The following is an 18,996-nucleotide window of genomic DNA, read 5'->3' as shown; positions in this document are numbered from 1 at the left end:
CGCTCGTGGGCGATACCAACCAGCACTGACGACCGGGTTTTCGCCACTGAACCAAGGGCGAGGGCGTGCACGCGGGGCACCGACGTCGTGCCGCGACCCCCGGACCTCCCTGCTGCCAGCTCTGTGGACCGTCTGCCCTTCTCATCCCTCCAGCCATTCCTGCCTGCAATTTCCCATTTGTGTACGTGAGTTTGTGCTGTTTGTGTTGTCCGGGGTATAAGTAAGACCGTTTAAGGGTTTGCGCTGTCTTCTTCTTCTTCTGTATATTGCTTTCGTTCCTTCTCTTTCCTTGGTTTTGTATCGTTAGTTAATAAATACCTGTTCCTCCTCTTACTTTGGTTTCTTTCTCATCCGATCACTTTAGTGATTTCCCCATTGAGTACCTGTGGCGCGATTTCGGCCGAACCGCTTACAATCGGGTTTAGTCTCTTGTTAACGGCCAGCGTCGCAGCTCGCTTCGCTCGGCGCAATCCACCTATTACGCTGCGGCCCGGGCGGGAGTATTTCCTCGCATACCGGAAGGCGCTGGTACTTAGGTCATAGGAATATTTGGCCTACTACCCTATTCAGCGCTGACCGGGCGCGACGTCATACCCCCAGGACCGGTCGGATGGCCAGCTTAACACGACAAGGGGATTTACCCCCCCCCCCCCCCCTTGCTAACGGGAGTGCCGTCCCCCGGATCCGTAACAATATTATCTTGATTGGTTTATAATATTGTTGCGGTTTTGAGTTTTTTTACAAATAAAGGTTAATTTCCCCCTCATAGTTTAGTCACACTACAACACGTAGCCTCGCGATAGTTCAGTTATGTCTTAGTAAATGTAACCATAGTCCTTTTCCTGTGCTAGTTTTGCGTTGAGTAGAATAATAAGAATTAGGTCCTTCGATTGCTTATGCCGCCTCGATACTGTGGTTTTGGGCGCAAATTAACATGAGGCCGGCCTGACAAGTCGAGGCAGGCCGAAGTAAGGCGGAGGAGAAGCCGACGGTAAGCGCGAGCCGCCAATCAGGGCTCAAAGGGAGTGGCTTAGCACTGCGTCAAAAGGCGTGGTTAGAACATTCGATGCGGACTAAGGGCGTGGCAATAAAACCCTTTGCGCAAAGCCCCCACCCCAGTTATGGGAGAGGCGCTTGAGAGCTGAACAAGTTCTGAGGAGAGGTGCCCTGAAAGGAGTTCTCAGTTTTGAGGGGAGAGGCGCTTGAACAGTTAAACGCTCGGTTGAGCTTGAGGAAAACCCTCTATTGAGTTACGCAAGTGAAAGCACGCCACTGATTGATAGCGCTGTGAGGAACCACCGAGCCGTGCGAGAAACGCGTATATTTTCCCGCCTTTGTTCCGTAACAATATTATCTTGATTGATATTATCTTGATATCCTGATTGATATTATCTTGATATCTTGATTGATAATATCAATCAGGATATCAAGATAATATCTTGATATCCTGATTGATATTATCTTGATATCCTGATTGATATTATCTTGATATCTTGATTGATATTATCTTGATATCCTGCTTGATATTATCTTGATATCTTGATTGATATAATCTTGATAGCCTGATTGATATTATCTTGATATCGTGATTAATATTATCTTGATATCCTGATTGATATTATCTTGATATCCTGATTGATATTATCTTGATATCCTGCTTGATATTTTCTTGATATCTTGATTGATATTATCTTGATATCTTGATTGATATTATCTTGATATCCTGATTGATATTATCTTGATATCTTGATTGATATTATCTTGATAGCCTGATTGATATTATCTTGATATCCTGATTGATATCATCTTGATATCCTGATTGATATTATCTTGATATCTTGATTGATATTATCTTGATATCTTGATTGATATTATCTTGATAGCCTGATTGATATTATCTTGATATCCTGATTGATATCATCTTGATATCCTGATTGATATTATCTTGATATCTTGATTGATATTATCTTGATATCTTGATTGATATTATCTTGATAGCCTGATTGATATTATCTTGATATCCTGATTGATATCATCTTGATATCCTGATTGATATTATCTTGATAGCCTGATTGATATTATCTTGACAGCCTGATTAATATTATCTTGATATCCTGATTGATATTATCTTGATTGATATTATCTTGATAGTCTGATTGATATTATCTTGATAGCCTGATTGATATCATCTTGATATCCTGATTGATATTATCTTGATATCCTGATTGATATTATCTTGATATCCTGATTGATATTATCTTGATATCCTGATTGATATTATCTTGATATCCTGATTGATATTATCTTGATAGCCTGATTGATATCATCTTGATATCCTGATTGATATTATCTTGATATCTTGATTGATATTATCTTGATATCCTGATTGATATTATCTTGATATCTTGATTGATATTATCTTGATAGCCTGATTGATATTATCTTGATATCCTGATTGATATCATCTTGATATCCTGATTGATATTATCTTGATATCTTGATTGATATTATCTTGATATCTTGATTGATATTATCTTGATAGCCTGATTGATATTATCTTGATATCCTGATTGATATCATCTTGATATCCTGATTGATATTATCTTGATATCTTGATTGATATTATCTTGATATCTTGATTGATATTATCTTGATAGCCTGATTGATATTATCTTGATATCCTGATTGATATCATCTTGATATCCTGATTGATATTATCTTGATAGCCTGATTGATATTATCTTGACAGCCTGATTAATATTATCTTGATATCCTGATTGATATTATCTTGATTGATATTATCTTGATAGTCTGATTGATATTATCTTGATAGCCTGATTGATATCATCTTGATATCCTGATTGATATTATCTTGATATCCTGATTGATATTATTTTGATATCCTGATTGATATTATCTTGATAGCCTGATTAATATTATCTTGATATCCTGATTGATATTATCTTGATATCCTGATTGATATTATCTTGATATCGTGATTGATATTATCTTGATATCCTGATTGATATTATCTTGATATCCTGATTAATATTATCTTGATATCCTGATTGATATTATCTTGATATCCTGATTGATATTATCTTGATATCCTGATTGATATTATCTTGATATCGTGATTAATATTATCTTGATATGCTGATTGATATTATCTTGATATCCTGATTGATATTATCTTGATATGCTGATTGATATTATCTTGATATCCTGATTGATATTATCTTGATATCCTGATTGATATTATCTTGATATGCTGATTGATATTATCTTGATATCCTGATTGATATTATCTTGATATGCTGATTGATATTATCTTGATATCCTGATTGATATTATCTTGATATCCTGATTGATATTATCTTGATATCCTGATTAATATTATCTTGATATGCTGATTGATATTATCTTGATATCCTGATTGATATTATCTTGATATCCTGATTGATATTATCTTGATATCCTGATTGATATTATCTTGATATCGTGATTAATATTATCTTGATATGCTGATTGATATTATCTTGATATCCTGATTGATATTATCTTGATATCCTGATTGAGATTATCTTGATATGCTGATTGATATTATCTTGATATGCTGATTGATATTATCTTGATATCCTGATTGATATTACCTTGATATCCTGATTGATATTATCTTGATATCCTGATTGATATTATCTTGATATCCTGATTGATATTATCTTGATTGATATTATCTTGATATCCTGATTGATATTATCTTGATATGCTGATTGATATTATCTTGATATCCTGATTGATATTATCTTGATATCCTGATTGATATTATCTTGATATGCTGATTGATATTATCTTGATATCCTGATTGATATTATCTTGATATGCTGATTGATATTATCTTGATATCCTGATTGATATTATCTTGATATCCTGATTGATATTATCTTGATATCCTGATTAATATTATCTTGATATGCTGATTGATATTATCTTGATATCCTGATTGATATTATCTTGATATCCTGATTGATATTATCTTGATATCCTGATTGATATTATCTTGATATCGTGATTAATATTATCTTGATATGCTGATTGATATTATCTTGATATCCTGATTGATATCTTGATATCCTGATTGATATTATCTTGATATGCTGATTGATATTATCTTGATATGCTGATTGATATTATCTTGATATCCTGATTGATATTACCTTGATATCCTGATTGATATTATCTTGATATCCTGATTGATATTATCTTGATATCCTGATTGATATTATCTTGATTGATATTATCTTGATATCCTGATTGATATTATCTTGATATCCTGATTGATATTATCTTGATATGCTGATTGATATTATCTTGATATCCTGATTGATATTATCTTGATATCCTGATTGATATTATCTTGATATCCTGATTGATATTATCTTGATATCTTGATTGATATTATCTTGATATCCTGATTGATATTATCTTGATATCCTGATTGATATTATCTTGATATCTTGATTGATATTACCTTGATATCCTGATTGATGTTATCTTGATATCCTGATTGATATTATCTTGATATCCTGATATTATCTTGATATCCTGATTGATATTATCTTGATATCCTGATTGATGTTATCTTGATATCCTGATTGATATTATCTTGATATCCTGATTGATGTTATCTTGATATCCTGATTGATATTATCTTGATATCCTGATTGATATTATCTTGATATGCTGATTGATATTATCTTGATATCCTGATTGATATTATCTTGATATCCTGATTGATGTTATCTTGATATCCTGATTGATATTATCTTGATATCCTGATTGATGTTGTCTTGATATCCTGATTAATATTATCTTGATATCCTGATTGTTATTATCTTGATATCCTGATTGATGTTATCTTGATATCCTGATTGATATTATCTTGATATCCTGATTGATGTTATCTTGATATTATCTTGATATCTTGATTGATATTATCTTGATATCTTGATTGATATTATCTTGATATCCTGATTGATATTATCTTAATACCCTGATTGATATTATCTTGATATCCTGATTGATATTATCTTGATATCCTGATTGATATTATCTTGATATCCTGATTGATATTATCTTGATTAATATTATCTTGATATCCTGATTGATATTATCTTGATATCCTGATTGATATTATCTTGATATCTTGATTGATATTACCTTGATATCCTGATTGATGTTATCTTGATATCCTGATTGATATTATCTTGATATCCTGATTGATATTATCTTGATATGCTGATTGATATTATCTTGATATCCTGATTGATATTACCTTGATATCCTGATTGATATTATCTTGATATCCTGATTGATATTACCTTGATATCCTGATTGATATTATCTTGATATCCTGATTGATATTATCTTGATATCCTGATTGATATTATCTTGATTGATATTATCTTGATATGCTGATTGATATTATCTTGATATGCTGATTGATATTATCTTGATATCCTGATTGATATTACCTTGATATCCTGATTGATATTATCTTGATATCCTGATTGATATTATCTTGATATCCTGATTGATATTATCTTGATTGATATTATCTTGATATCCTGATTGATATTATCTTGATATCCTGATTGATATTATCTTGATATGCTGATTGATATTATCTTGATATCCTGATTGATATTATCTTGATATCCTGATTGATATTATCTTGATATCCTGATTGATATTATCTTGATATCTTGATTGATATTATCTTGATATCCTGATTGATATTATCTTGATATCCTGATTGATATTATCTTGATATCTTGATTGATATTACCTTGATATCCTGATTGATGTTATCTTGATATCCTGATTGATATTATCTTGATATCCTGATATTATCTTGATATCCTGATTGATATTATCTTGATATCCTGATTGATGTTATCTTGATATCCTGATTGATATTATCTTGATATCCTGATTGATGTTATCTTGATATCCTGATTGATATTATCTTGATATCCTGATTGATATTATCTTGATATGCTGATTGATATTATCTTGATATCCTGATTGATATTATCTTGATATCCTGATTGATGTTATCTTGATATCCTGATTGATATTATCTTGATATCCTGATTGATGTTGTCTTGATATCCTGATTAATATTATCTTGATATCCTGATTGTTATTATCTTGATATCCTGATTGATGTTATCTTGATATCCTGATTGATATTATCTTGATATCCTGATTGATGTTATCTTGATATTATCTTGATATCTTGATTGATATTATCTTGATATCTTGATTGATATTATCTTGATATCCTGATTGATATTATCTTAATACCCTGATTGATATTATCTTGATATCCTGATTGATATTATCTTGATATCCTGATTGATATTATCTTGATATCCTGATTGATATTATCTTGATTAATATTATCTTGATATCCTGATTGATATTATCTTGATATCCTGATTGATATTATCTTGACATCCTGATTGATATTATCTTGATAGCCTGATTGATATTATCTTGATATCCTGATTGATATTATCTTGATATCCTGATTGATATTATCTTGATATCTTGATTGATATTATCTTGATATCCTGATTGATATTATCTTGATGTCTTGATTGATATTATCTTGATATCCTGATTGATATTATCTTGATATCCTGATTGATATTATATTGATATCCTGATTGATATTATCTTGATATCCTGATTGATATTATCTTGATATCCTGATTGATATTATCTTGATATCCTGATTGATATTATCTTGATATCTTGATTGATATTATCTTGATATCCTGATTGATATTATCTTGATATCCCGATTGATATTATCTTGATATCCTGATTGATATTACCTTGATATCCTGATTGATATTATCTTGATTTCCTGATTGATATTATCTTGATATCCTGATTGATATTATCTTGATATCCTGATTGATATTATCTTGATATCCTGATTGATATTATCTTGATATCCTGATTGATATTATCTTGATATCTTGATTGATATTATCTTGATCTCGTGATTGATATTATCCTGATATCCTGATTGATATTTTCTTGATATCCTGATTGATATTATCTTGATATCTTGATTGATATTATCTTGATATCCTGATTGATATTATCTTGATATCCTGATTGATATTATCTTGATTGATATTATCTTGATATCGTGATTGATATTATCTTGATATCGTGATTGATATTATCTTGATATCCTGATTGATATTATCTTGATATCCTGATTGATATTATCTTGATATCCAGATTGATATTATCTTGATATCCTGATTGATATTATCTTGATATCCTGATTGATATTATCTTGATATCCTGATTGATATTATCTTGATATCCTGATTGATATTATCTTGATATCCTGATTGATATTATCTTGATATCCTGATTGATATTATCTTGATATCCTGATTGATATTATCTTGATATCCTGATTGATATTATCTTGATATCTTGATTGATATTATCTTGATTGATTGATGATATTATCTTGATTGGTTTATAATATTATCTTGATTGATATCATCTTGATATCCTGATTGATATTATCTTGATATCCTGATTGATATTATCTTGATATCGTGATTGATATTATCTTGATATCCTGATTGATGTTATCTTGATATCTTGATTGATATTATCTTGATTGGTTTATAATATTATCTTGATTGATATCATCTTGATATCCTGATTGATATTATCTTGATATCCTGATTGATATTATCTTGATATCCTGATTGATATTATCTTGATATCTTGATTGATATTATCTTGATGATATTATCTTTATTGCTTGGTGATATTATCTTGATTGATTGATGATATTATCTTGATATCCTGATTAATATTATCTTGATTGATATTATCTTTATATCCTGATTAATATTATCTTGATATCCTGATTGATATTATCTTGATATCCTGATTGATATTATCTTGATATCCTGATTGATATTATCTTGATATCCTGATTGATATTATCTTGATATCCTGATTGATATTATCTTGATATCTAGATTAATATTATCTTGATAGCCTGATTGATATTATCTTGATATCCTGATTGATATTATCTTGATATCCTGATTGATATTATCTTGATATCCTGATTGATATTATCTTGATATCCTGATTTATATTATCTTGATATCCTGATTGATATTATCTTGATATCCTGATTGATATTATCATGATATCCTGATTGATATTATCTTGATATCCTGATTGATATTATCTTGATATCCTGATTGATATTATATTGATATCCTGATTGATATTATCTTGATATCTTGATTGATATTATCTTGATATCCTGATTGATATTATCTTGATATCTTGATTGATATTATCTTGATATCCTGATTGATATTATCTTGATATCCTGATTGATATTATCTTGATATCCTGATTGATATTATCTTGCTATCCTGATTGATATTATCTTGATATCCTGATTGATATTATCTTGATATCCTGATTGATATTATCTTGATATCCTGATTGATATTATCTTGATATCCTGATTGATATTATCTTGATATCTTGATTGATATTATCTTGATATCCTGATTGATATTATCTTGATATCCTGATTGATATTATCTTGATATCCTGATTGATATTATCTTGATATCCTGATTGATATTATCTTGATATCCTGATTGATATTATCTTGATATCCTGATTGATATTATCTTGATATCCTGATTGATATTATCTTGATATCCTGATTGATATTATCTTGATATCCTGATTGATATTATCTTGATATCCTGATTGATATTATCTTGATATCCTGATTGACATTACCTTGATATCCTGATTGATATTACCTTGATATCCTGATTGATATTATCTTGATATCCTGATTGATATTATCTTGATATCCTGATTGATATTATCTTGATATCCTGATTGATATTATCTTGATATCTTGATTGATATTATCTTGATATCCTGATTGATATTACCTTGACATCCTGATTGATATTATCTTGATATCCTGATTGATATTATCTTGATATCCTGATTGATATTATCTTGATATCCTGATTGATATTATCTTGATATCCTGATTGATATTATCTTGATATCTTGATTGATATTATCTTGATATCCTGATTGATATTATCTTGATATCCTGATTGATATTATCTTGATATCCTGATTGATATTATCTTGATATCCTGATTGATATTATCTTGATATCCTGATTGATATTATCTTGATATCCTGATTGATATTATCTTGATATCTTGATTGATATTATCTTGATATCCTGATTGATATTATCTTGATATCCTGATTGATATTATTTTGATATCCTGATTGATATTATCTTGATATCCTGATTGATATTATCTTGATATCCTGATTGATATTATCTTGACATCCTGATTGATATTATCTTGATATCCTGATTGATATTATCTTGATATCCTGATTGATATTATCTTGATATCCTGATTGATATTATCTTGATATCCTGATTGATATTATCTTGATATCCTGATTGATATTATCTTGATATCCTGATTGATATTATCTTGATATCCTGATTGATATTATCTTGATATCCTGATTGATATTATCTTGATATCCTGATTGATATTATCTTGATATCCTGATTGATATTATCTTGATATCCTGCTTGATATTATCTTGATATCCTGATTGATATTACCTTGATATCCTGATTGATATTATCTTGATATCCTGATTGATATTATCTTGATATCCTGATTGATATTATCTTGATATCTAGATTAATATTATCTTGATATCCTGATTGATATTATCTTGATATCCTGATTGATATTACCATGATATCCTGATTGATATTATCTTGATATCCTGATTGATATTATCTTGATATCCTGATTGATATTATCTTGATATCCTGATTGATATTATTTTGATATCCTGATTGATATCTTGATATCCTGATTGATATTATCTTGATATCCTGATTGATATTATCTTGATATCCTGATTGATATTATCTTGATATCCTGATTGATATTATCTTGATATCCTGATTGATATTATCTTGATATCCTGATTGATATTACCTTGATATCCTGATTGATATTACCTTGATATCCTGATTGATATTATCTTGATATCCTGATTGATATTATCTTGATATCCTGATTGATATTATCTTGATATCTAGATTAATATTATCTTGATATCCTGATTGATATTATCTTGATATCCTGATTGATATTATCTTGATATCCTGATTGATATTATCTTGATATCCTGATTGATATTACCATGATATCCTGATTGATATTATCTTGATATCCTGATTGATATTATCTTGATATCCTGATTGATATTATCTTGATATCCTGATTGATATTATCTTGATATCCTGATTGATATTATTTTGATATCCTGATTGATATTATCTTGATATCCTGATTGATATTATCTTGATATCCTGATTGATATTATCTTGATATCCTGATTGATATTATCTTGATATCCTGATTGATATTATCTTGATAGCCTGATTGATATTATCTTGATATCCTGATTGATATTATCTTGATATCCTGATTGATATTATCTTGATATCCTGATTGATATTATCTTGATATCCTGATTGATATTATCTTGATATCCTGATTGATATTATCTTGATATCTAGATTGATATTATCTTGATATCCTGATTGATATTATCTTGATATCCTGATTGATATTATCTTGATATCCTGATTGATATTATCTTGATATCCTGATTGATATTACCTTGATATCCTGATTGATATTATCTTGATATCCTGATTGATATTATCTTGATATCCTGATTGATATTATCTTGATATCTAGATTGATATTATCTTGATATCCTGATTGATATTATCTTGATATCCTGATTGATATTATCTTGATATCCTGATTGATATTATCTTGATATCCTGATTGATATTATCTTGATATCCTGATTGATATTATCTTGATATCCTGATTGATATTATTTTGATATCCTGATTGATATTATCTTGATATCCTGATTGATATTATCTTGATATCCTGATTGATATTATCTTGATATCCTGATTGATATTATCTTGATATCTAGATTAATATTATCTTGATATCCTGATTGATATTATCTTGATATCCTAATTGATATTATCTTGATATCCTGATTGATATTATCTTGATATCCTGATTGATATTACCATGATATCCTGATTGATATTATCTTGATATCCTGATTGATATTATCTTGATATCCTGATTGATATTATCTTGATATCCTGATTGATATTATCTTGATATCCTGATTGATATTATCTTGATATCCTGATTGATATTATCTTGATATCCTGATTGATATTATCTTGATATCCTGATTGATATTATCTTGATATCCTGATTGATATTATCTTGATATCCTGATTGATATTATCTTGATATCCTGATTGATATTATCTTGATATCCTGATTGATATTATCTTGATATCCTGATTGATATTATCTTGATATCCTGATTGATATTATCTTGATATCCTGATTGATATTATCTTGATATCCTGATTGATATTATATTGATATCCTGATTGATATTATCTTGATATCCTGATTGATATTATCTTGATATCCTGATTGATATTATCTTGATATCGTGATTAATATTATCTTGATATGCTGATTGATATTATCTTGATATCCTGATTGATATTATCTTGATATGCTGATTGATATTATCTTGATATCCTGATTGATATTATCTTGATATCCTGATTGATATTATCTTGATATGCTGATTGATATTATCTTGATATCCTGATTGATATTATCTTGATATGCTGATTGATATTATCTTGATATCCTGATTGATATTATCTTGATATCCTGATTGATATTATCTTGATATCCTGATTAATATTATCTTGATATGCTGATTGATATTATCTTGATATCCTGATTGATATTATCTTGATATCCTGATTAATATTATCTTGATATCCTGATTGATATTATCTTGATATCGTGATTAATATTATCTTGATATGCTGATTGATATTATCTTGATATCCTGATTGATATTATCTTGATATCCTGATTGATATTATCTTGATATGCTGATTGATATTATCTTGATATGCTGATTGATATTATCTTGATATCCTGATTGATATTACCTTGATATCCTGATTGATATTATCTTGATATCCTGATTGATATTATCTTGATATCCTGATTGATATTATCTTGATATCTTGATTGATATTATCTTGATATCCTGATTGATATTATCTTGATATCCTGATTGATATTATCTTGATATGCTGATTGATATTATCTTGATATCCTGATTGATATTATCTTGATATCCTGATTGATATTATCTTGATATCCTGATTGATATTATCTTGATATCTTGATTGATATTATCTTGATATCCTGATTGATATTATCTTGATATCCTGATTGATATTATCTTGATATCTTGATTGATATTACCTTGATATCCTGATTGATGTTATCTTGATATCCTGATTGATATTATCTTGATATCCTGATTGATATTATCTTGATATCCTGATTGATGTTATCTTGATATCCTGATTGATATTATCTTGATATCCTGATTGATGTTATCTTGATATCCTGATTGATATTATCTTGATATCCTGATTGATATTATCTTGATATGCTGATTGATATTATCTTGATATCCTGATTGATATTATCTTGATATCCTGATTGATGTTATCTTGATATCCTGATTGATATTATCTTGATATCCTGATTGATGTTGTCTTGATATCCTGATTAATATTATCTTGATATCCTGATTGATATTATCTTGATATCCTGATTGATATTATCTTGATATCCTGATTGATATTATCTTGATATTATCTTGATATCTTGATTGATATTATCTTGATATCCTGATTGATATTATCTTAATATCCTGATTGATATTATCTTGATATCCTGATTGATATTATCTTGATATCCTGATTGATATTATCTTGACATCCTGATTGATATTATCTTGATTAATATTATCTTGATATCCTGATTGATATTATCTTGATATCCTGATTGATATTATCTTGACAAACTGATTGATATTATCTTGATAGCCTGATTGATATTATCTTGATATCCTGATTGATATTATCTTGATATCCTGATTGATATTATCTTGATATCTTGATTGATATTATCTTGATATCCTGATTGATATTATCTTGATGTCTTGATTGATATTATCTTGATATCCTGATTGATATTATCTTGATATCCTGATTGATATTATATTGATATCCTGATTGATATTATCTTGATATCCTGATTGATATTATCTTGATATCCTGATTGATATTATCTTGATATCCTGATTGATATTATCTTGATATCTTGATTGATATTATCTTGATATCCTGATTGATATTATCTTGATATCCCGATTGATATTATCTTGATATCCTGATTGATATTACCTTGATATCCTGATTGATATTATCTTGATATCCTGATTGATATTATCTTGATATCCTGATTGATATTATCTTGATATCCTGATTGATATTATCTTGATATCCTGATTGATATTATCTTGATATCCTGATTGATATTATCTTGATATCTTGATTGATATTATCTTGATCTCGTGATTGATATTATCCTGATATCCTGATTGATATTTTCTTGATATCCTGATTGATATTATCTTGATATCCTGATTGATATTATCTTGATATCTTGATTGATATTATCTTGATATCCTGATTGATATTATCTTGATATCCTGATTGATATTATCTTGATTGATATTATCTTGATATCGTGATTGATATTATCTTCATATCCTGATTGATATTATCTTGATATCCTGATTGATATTATCTTGATATCCTGATTGATATTATCTTGATATCCTGATTGATATTATCTTGATATCCTGATTGATATTATTTTGATATCCTGATTGATATTATCTTGATATCCTGATTGATATTATCTTGATATCCTGATTGATATTATCTTGATATCCTGATTGATATTATCTTGATATCCTGATTGATATTATCTTGATATCCTGATTGATATTATCTTGATATCCTGATTGATATTATCTTGATATCCTGATTGATATTATCTTGATATCCTGATTGATATTATCTTGATATCCTGATTGATATTATCTTGATATCCTGATTGATATTATCTTGATATCCTGATTGATATTATCTTGATATCCTGATTGATATTATCTTGATATCCTGATTGATATTATCTTGATATCCTGATTGATATTATCTTGATATCCTGATTGATATTATCTTGATATCCTGATTGATATTACCTTGATATCCTGATTGATATTATCTTGATATCCTGATTGATATTATCTTGATATCCTGATTGATATTATCTTGATATCTAGATTAATATTATCTTGATATCCTGATTGATATTATCTTGATATCCTGATTGATATTATCTTGATATCCTGATTGATATTATCTTGATATCCTGATTGATATTACCATGATATCCTGATTGATATTATCTTGATATCCTGATTGATATTATCTTGATATCCTGATTGATATTATCTTGATATCCTGATTGATATTATTTTGATATCCTGATTGATATTATCTTGATATCCTGATTGATATTATCTTGATATCCTGATTGATATTATCTTGATATCCTGATTGATATTATCTTGATATCCTGATTGATATTATCTTGATATCCTGATTGATATTATCTTGATATCCTGATTGATATTATCTTGATATCCTGATTGATATTATCTTGATATCCTGATTGATATTATCTTGATATCCTGATTGATATTATCTTGATATCCTGATTGATATTATCTTGATATCCTGATTGATATTATCTTGATATCCTGATTGATATTATCTTGATATCCTGATTGATATTATCTTGATATCCTGATTGATATTATCTTGATATCCTGATTGATATTACCTTGATATCCTGATTGATATTATCTTGATATCCTGATTGATATTAGCTTGATATCCTGATTGATATTACCTTGATATCCTGATTGATATTATCTTGATATCCTGATTGATATTATCTTGATATCCTGATTGATATTATCTTGATATCCTGATTGATATTATCTTGATATCCTGATTGATATTATCTTGATATCCTGGTTGATATTATCTTGATATCCTGATTGATATTATCTTGATATCCTGATTGATATTATCTTGATATCCTGATTGATATTATCTTGATATCCTGATTGATATTATCTTGATATCCTGATTGATATTATCTTGATATCTAGATTGATATTATCTTGATATCCTGATTGATATTATCTTGATATCCTGATTGATATTATCTTGATATCCTGATTGATATTATCTTGATATCCTGATTGATATTACCTTGATATCCTGATTGATATTATCTTGATATCCTGATTGATATTATCTTGATATCCTGATTGATATTATCTTGATATCTAGATTGATATTATCTTGATATCCTGATTGATATTATCTTGATATCCTGATTGATATTATCTTGATATCCTGATTGATATTATCTTGATATCCTGATTGATATTATCTTGATATCCTGATTGATATTATCTTGATATCCTGATTGATATTATCTTGATATCCTGATTGATATTATTTTGATATCCTGATTGATATTATCTTGATATCCTGATTGATATTATCTTGATATCCTGATTGATATTATCTTGATATCCTGATTGATATTATCTTGATATCTAGATTAATATTATCTTGATATCCTGATTGATATTATCTTGATATCCTAATTGATATTATCTTGATATCCTGATTGATATTATCTTGATATCCTGATTGATATTACCATGATATCCTGATTGATATTATCTTGATATCCTGATTGATATTATCTTGATATCCTGATTGATATTATCTTGATATCCTGATTGATATTATCTTGATATCCTGATTGATATTATCTTGATATCCTGATTGATATTATATTGATATCCTGATTGATATTATCTTGATATCCTGATTGATATTATCTTGATATCCTGATTGATATTATCTTGATATCCTGATTGATATTATCTTGATATCCTGATTGATATTATCTTGATATCCTGATTGATATTATCTTGATATCCTGATTGATATTATCTTGATATCCTGATTGATATTATCTTGATATCCTGATTGATATTATCTTGATATCCTGATTGATATTATATTGATATCCTGATTGATATTATCTTGATATCCTGATTGATATTATCTTGATATCCTGATTGATATTATCTTGATATCGTGATTAATATTATCTTGATATGCTGATTGATATTATCTTGATATCCTGATTGATATTATCTTGATATGCTGATTGATATTATCTTGATATCCTGATTGATATTATCTTGATATCCTGATTGATATTATCTTGATATGCTGATTGATATTATCTTGATATCCTGATTGATATTATCTTGATATCCTGATTGATATTATCTTGATATCCTGATTGATATTATCTTGATATCCTGATTAATATTATCTTGATATGCTGATTGATATTATCTTGATATCCTGATTGATATTATCTTGATATCCTGATTAATATTATCTTGATATCCTGATTGATATTATCTTGATATCGTGATTAATATTATCTTGATATGCTGATTGATATTATCTTGATATCCTGATTGATATTATCTTGATATCCTGATTGATATTATCTTGATATGCTGATTGATATTATCTTGATATGCTGATTGATATTATCTTGATATCCTGATTGATATTACCTTGATATCCTGATTGATATTATCTTGATATCCTGATTGATATTATCTTGATATCCTGATTGATATTATCTTGATATCTTGATTGATATTATCTTGATATCCTGATTGATATTACCTTGATATCCTGATTGATATTATCTTGATATGCTGATTGATATTATCTTGATATCCTGATTGATATTATCTTGATATCCTGATTGATATTATCTTGATATCCTGATTGATATTATCTTGATATCTTGATTGATATTATCTTGATATCCTGATTGATATTATCTTGATATCCTGATTGATATTATCTTGATATCTTGATTGATATTACCTTGATATCCTGATTGATGTTATCTTGATATCCTGATTGATATTATCTTGATATCCTGATTGATATTATCTTGATATCCTGATTGATATTATCTTGATATCCTGATTGATGTTATCTTGATATCCTGATTGATATTATCTTGATATCCTGATTGATGTTATCTTGATATCCTGATTGATATTATCTTGATATCCTGATTGATATTATCTTGATATGCTGATTGATATTATCTTGATATCCTGATTGATATTATCTTGATATCCTGATTGATGTTATCTTGATATCCTGATTGATATTATCTTGATATCCTGATTGATGTTGTCTTGATATCCTGATTAATATTATCTTGATATCCTGATTGATATTATCTTGATATCCTGATTGATATTATCTTGATATCCTGATTGATATTATCTTGATATTATCTTGATATCCTGATTGATATTATCTTAATATCCTGATTGATATTATCTTGATATCCTGATTGATATTATCTTGATATCCTGATTGATATTATCTTGACATCCTGATTGATATTATCTTGATTAATATTATCTTGATATCCTGATTGATATTATCTTGATATCCTGATTGATATTATCTTGACAAACTGATTGATATTATCTTGATAGCCTGATTGATATTATCTTGATATCCTGATTGATATTATCTTGATATCCTGATTGATATTATCTTGATATCTTGATTGATATTATCTTGATATCCTGATTGATATTATCTTGATGTCTTGATTGATATTATCTTGATATCCTGATTGATATTATCTTGATATCCTGATTGATATTATATTGATATCCTGATTGATATTATATTGATATCCTGATTGATATTATCTTGATATCCTGATTGATATTATCTTGATATCCTGATTGATATTATCTTGATATCTTGATTGATATTATCTTGATATCCTGATTGATATTATCTTGATATCCCGATTGATATTATCTTGATATCCTGATTGATATTACCTTGATATCCTGATTGATATTATCTTGATATCCTGATTGATATTATCTTGATATCCTGATTGATATTATCTTGATATCCTGATTGATATTATCTTGATATCCTGATTGATATTATCTTGATATCCTGATTGATATTATCTTGATATCCTGATTGATATTATCTTGATATCTTGATTGATATTATCTTGATCTCGTGATTGATATTATCCTGATATCCTGATTGATATTTTCTTGATATCCTGATTGATATTATCTTAATATCCTGATTGATATTATCTTGATATCTTGATTGATATTATCTTGATATCCTGATTGATATTATCTTGATATCCTGATTGATATTATCTTGATTGATATTATCTTGATATCGTGATTGATATTATCTTCATATCCTGATTGATATTATCTTGATATCCTGATTGATATTATCTTGATATCCTGATTGATATTATCTTGATATCCTGATTGATATTATCTTGATATCCTGATTGATATTATTTTGATATCCTGATTGATATTATCTTGATATCCTGATTGATATTATCTTGATATCCTGATTGATATTATCTTGATATCCTGATTGATATTATCTTGATATCCTGATTGATATTATCTTGATATCCTGATTGATATTATCTTGATATCCTGATTGATATTATCTTGATATCCTGATTGATATTATCTTGATATCCTGATTGATATTATCTTGATATCCTGATTGATATTATCTTGATATCCTGATTGATATTATCTTGATATCCTGATTGATATTATCTTGAT

General features: G+C 27.8%; 1 protein-coding gene across 5 annotated transcripts in view; it reads right to left on the bottom strand.

Moving 5' to 3' along the window:
- The window catches only part of YLPM1 (YLP motif containing 1), a 201,536-nt gene that overhangs the window by 152,733 nt on the left and 29,807 nt on the right, over window positions 1-18,996 (bottom strand). The gene's annotated exons all lie outside the window — the stretch shown is intronic.

This window comes from Myxine glutinosa, chromosome 6, assembly GCF_964187855.1.
Source record: "Myxine glutinosa chromosome 6, kmMyxGlut1.1, whole genome shotgun sequence".
Lineage (NCBI taxonomy): Eukaryota > Metazoa > Chordata > Myxini > Myxiniformes > Myxinidae > Myxine > Myxine glutinosa.
This window is presented reverse-complemented; position numbering and strand designations above follow the sequence as displayed.